Raw genomic sequence first — 5,309 nt, forward strand, 5'->3', positions numbered from 1 at the left:
CCTAAAGCTGAGCCCTACAGGGACATGTAAACAGTGATTGCATTTCCCTCAGGACTTCCCTGGAACAAACTGACCACTTCCAGGCCTGTCACCTCAGAGTTGGTGACCACAGAAGGGCCCCCACATCTGGAGTTGGGGGCTAGGGGAGGCCCTTGGGGGCAGGCATCTCGGGGCTGGTGGAGCATCAGACAAGATTCTTTCCTGGAAGCATCAGCCAGTCTCCAGGTCAGCCACAGTTTACTGCTCAGAAACAAATGGCCACAGTCACAGGGAGGTGCCCCAGTTCGCTCACGGATGTGTTTATTTGGAGGATGTGACCTCCCAAACACACAAATACTCTGCCTGCTTCCCGCCCCAGCAGCTCCCACAGGGGGCTTCAAGCAGCCTAGCAATGGTTGCATGTTCTGTAATGGGAGTTTCTGAGGTCTGGGCTGCTCCCATCTGGCTGCACACATTCAGGCCCCACACCCAGCCCCAGCCGTGACCCCTCCCACCATCTCAGAGGTCTGCAAAGGGTGAGGCAGGACACGACAACAGGCAGAGTCTCAGCTGGAGTCGGAAACCCTCGAAAGAACCCTCCTCCACCGGGATGGGTAAGACTTTGCCTTTCAGAGCCTTGGTTTCCCTTATCTAAAAAACGGGGAGAGGAACTCATTTGTGGAGGTGCTCTTGGATATGGAAGTACTGAGCATGTGCTAGGTTCTTACCAGGCATGTGTATTAGGGTGCTTTATTGGTGAAGGCTTCCCTAGAGGCTTCCCTGATTATCAGAATCTGTTGAGATGGTTCCTAAGGCCTTGTTCTAGTGACTTTGCAGCTTTCAAGGCACCTGATGGTAATCTTCCACCACAGAAACACCCCTCAACTCCTGCCTTCCTCCAAGGTGCCGTCACACATTGATCAGATAGGCAGGAGGTCCTATCCTCTCCCAATCTCCAACTTTCACAAACCCTATAGAAGATCCTGTAGTTCTGGATCCCACGCTCTTCCTGGGAGTCATCCCTACCCCATTCACACATCTATGGAGGGAGCACCTTGCTGAATAAGATCTTGCCCATCCTCTGGGTCTCCACTGACCTCAGGACCCTGCCATGACCTAAACTGGACTAAACAGAAATCTTTTCTGGGATTCTTCAAGTTGGAAGCAGACGAATCTTTCCTTCTCTGAGGTGTGGAGCAGCCACACGGAAACCACCAGCTTGTAGCGAGGGGACAAAGCCGACACACACAGAGAAGCAGAGCAAAAGTGAGCTTCAGCTCTGTCTGTCCCACCCCCGCAGTGGCGCAGACCACCTTTAAGATACAAGAGGAAGGGCCCTTCCACTTCTCTCAGCCTCTTCTGAGCTCCAAGTGATCAGACTGTGGGTGAATATGACCTGGGAGAATAAATCCAGAAGCTGGATTCGGTCCAATCTTATTGTGTCTCCTAGAATTGGAGCATGGCGTGTCAGCGTCAGCTATCACCTGGTGCGGAGCTCTTCAGGGGTAGAGCCTTCTCGGACAGTCATGAGGGTTCGCACATTACAAATAGAGACAGAGAGCAAAGCCCCCCACTTGTGGGGCAGAGGAGCAAGGAGCAGAGACAGGAAGGAGGCTGGGAGAGAGGCTGCTTTGGTTCCAAACAACTTTCCCTTCCTGTTTTCACTCCTTGAGTCCTGCACTGCCTGCCTTCAGGCAACATGAGCCATTCTTGCATCTACCTGGCAAATCTTCCCCTTTGCTCCAGCTACTTTGAGAGGGCTCCTGCTCCATGCCGCCAGCTGTCCATTCTTTCAACTCAGACCAAGATGGAGGTAACAAACCAGAGTCGGTTCTCCCATAGTGGGCGCTGGAGAACGCTCCTCCCACACCCCGCCCCGCAGAGCCTGGGCGTTCACACTCAGTCTTTTTTAAACATTGAGGTGTAATTCACATACACAAACTCATCCTTTTAAAGTATACAATTCAGTATTTTTTAGTGTATTCATAGAGTTGTGCAACCATCACCATGCTCTATTCCAAATCATTTTCACCACCACCAAAAGAAATCCCAAACCCATTAGCAATCATTCTTCCTTCTCCCCACTTTCTCCCTAGCCCTTGGCAACCCCTAAACTGCTCTCTCCCTATACATAGAATTTTGCGTTCTGGACATTTCATATAAAATGGAATCCTACAAAATGAATTATTTTGTGTCTGGCTGTTTTCACTTAGCAGAGTGTTTTCAAGGTTTATGTTATAGCACATATCAGTACTTCATTCTTTTTTATGGCTGAATAATACCGTATTTCATTTACCCATTCGTCAGTGGAAGGACATTTTGGTTGTTTCCACCTTTGTTTTTTTCCTGAGCCGGGAGGTATGTGGGATGTTAGTTCCCCCAAAAGGGATCAAACCTGCACCCCTGCATTGGGAGCCTGAAGTCTTAACCACCGGACCACCAGGGAAGTCCCTGTAGTTTCTAACTTTTGCCCCTTGTGAGTAATGCTGCTGTTAACATGTGTGTACAAGTATTTGTTTGAGAACCTGTTTTCAACTCTTTGGAATATATACCTAGGAGTGGAATTTCTGGGTCATGTGGTAACACATTTGATTTTTTGCGACACTGGTTTCTCCAGCAGCTGCACCATTGTATATTCCCACCACCAATTTCTCCATATCCTCACCAACATTTGTTGTTTTCCTTAAAAAAAAAACTAGCCATCCTAGTGGCTATAAAATGATATTTCCTTGTGGTTTTAATTTGCATTTCCCTAATGACTTCCCAGTTGGCTCAGTAGTAAAGAATCTGCCTGCTAACGCAGGAGACAAAGTTTCAATCCCTGGGTTGGGAAGATCCCAAGAGAAGGAAGTGTCAACCTACTCCAGTATTCTTGCCTAGGAAATCCCATGAACAGAGGCGCTTAGCTGGCTACAGTCGATAAGGTCGCAGAGTTAGACATGACTTAGCAGCTAAACAACAACGACTAATGATATTGAGTGTCTTCTCATGTGCTTAATGACCATTTGTATATCTTCTTTGGAGAAATATGTATTCAGATCCTTTGCCAAATTTTGAAAAGAATGGGTTGTCTTTTTATTAATGAGTTGTTCTTTATATATCCTGAATACAAATTTTTTATCAGATATATGACTTGCAAGTATTTTCTCCCATTCTGTTGGTTGCCCTTTTACTTTATTTTATTACCTATTTTAAAAATTTTATTTTGTGCCCTTTCAAGCACAAAAAGATTTAATTTTGATGAAGTCCAATTTAACTATTTTTTTCCTTTGTTGCTTATATGTTTGGTGGCATATCTAAGATATACTCAGTATCTTTATCTTACAGCGTCTATCTCAGAGTCTGTCCATCTGTGGAGTTCTGAATTCTGCATAAGGTTGGCAAAGTCTTTTCTATCATTCATATCTTGAACAAGTCTATCTGTCTAGATTACAAATTCCTGGGGCAGTGACCAACTCTGAAAAACAAATCCACGCTGTGCAATTAATTAAAGCTTTAGTGATTATCGTGATAGTGACCCAGGGATCAGTGAGTCCTCCCTGGAGTCTAACCTCATATTCCAGAACAAATCCATTTCCCCTTTACAGGTTCTAAGGAGGACTGATGTGAAGGCTCCAGAGAAACGGGAAACTCCTGGACGCAACAAACAGCACAGTCAGGAATGGCTGACCTGCTTGGAGCCTGCCCACCCGAGCCAGAGTTTCCAATAAGCCTGGCTTTCCACCAAGCCAAGGGCAGGGCTTGTGCTGGGACGATGGTAGGGGCTGGGAGCTGGCTGGGCCTCGCTGCAAGAGAGAAAACTGTGCTGCCTGGACAAGATCAAGTGTCCAGCCCTGTCAGCTCTGGCTAAGGGAAGTCAAGGGTGAGAAAGGCAGATGCAAGGACCCACAGAGGGTGGCTGCTCGTCTCCTGGTCTGCAGGGTCATCTCTGTGGGCTGTAGCTGTTTTAGGTCGGCTGACCTGGAGCTGACCCCTGTGGGAAGCTTGTATCAGGGGATCTTCCTAGGCTGTGCCAGGGCAAGCTAACCCTGAACCTGGCATGCTCTGCCAGAGGACGGGGACTACAGCTGACCCGCCTCAGATTCTGGGTTGCACACAGCTGTGGGCTTTGGCAGAACTCACTAGCACATTGTGATCTGGAGTCATCTAGAGGGCTCCTACTGTGTGCTCGTGCCAGGACCTCAGCACCGGGCCTAGCACACCACGTGTGGATGTTTGGGTTGAGAGTCCAATATCCCTGCTAAGCTCAGAGGCCCTGGAAAGAGCCACCATCATCTCTTGCCTGGATCACTATGGCGGTTTCCAATCAGTGTCTCTGCTTCCACGCTCGCTTGCTTCTAGTGAAAGTCAGATCTTGTCATTCCACTTAGAACCCTCCAGTGCCTCTGCATGTCACACTCAATAAAGCCACAATCCTTGCAATGACCCTCAAGGCTCTGCAATGGGACCCCACATCCACTCTAAGCCTTATCGCCGTCTATACTTCCTCTTGCTCTCCTAGGTTCTACCCTGTGTCCCTTGAACATGGCCACCCTAGTCCCACCTTGAAGCCTTTGAACTTCGTGATTCCTCTTCCTGGAATGCGTTTGCTTTTAATATCTCAAAGTTCTACTTCCTCATTTTATTCATGTCCTCATTTGTCGCCTCCTCAGAGAGGCTGACCCTGACTGCCCCCATCAAAAACAACTGCTAACTTTGCTTATCTTCCATTCTTGCTTTGGTTTTCTCCTTAGAACTTATATCTTCTAACATGCTATTTTAGTTACTTACATATGGTGATGGTTTATTTGGTCAATTTGACTTTGTGCCCAAATACTTGAAAGTGAAAATCTCTCAGTCTTTTCCAACTCTTTGTGACCCCATGGACTATACAGTCCATGGAATTCTCCAGGCCAGAATACTGGAGTGTGTAGCCTTTCCTTTCTCCAGTGGATTATCTTCCCAACCCAGGGATCGAACCCAGGTCTCCCGCATTGCAGGTGAATTCTTTACCAGCTGAGTCATAAGGGAAGCCCAAGCATACTGGAGTGGGTAGCCTATCCCTTCTCCAGTGGATCTTCGTGACCCAGGAATCCAACTGGGGTCTTCTGCGTTGCAGGTGGGATCTTTACTAACTGAGCTATCAGGGAAGCCTGCCCAGATACTTGGTCAAACACTATTCTGAGTGTGTCTGTGAGGGTGTTTTGGATGAAATGATCATTTGAATTAAGAAGATTGTCCAATCCGTTGAAGGCTTCAGTAGTATAAAAGGTGGAGTTAGAATTCTCTCTCTTCTGACTAGCTTTGAGCTGGAACATTGGTCTTTTCCTGCCTTCGGACTCAGATTGTGA

The sequence above is a fragment of the Giraffa tippelskirchi genome, chromosome 2 (genome assembly GCF_054371585.1).
Source record: "Giraffa tippelskirchi isolate mGirTip1 chromosome 2, T2T-mGirTip1v1.2.pri, whole genome shotgun sequence".
Classification (NCBI taxonomy): Eukaryota; Metazoa; Chordata; class Mammalia; order Artiodactyla; family Giraffidae; genus Giraffa; species Giraffa tippelskirchi.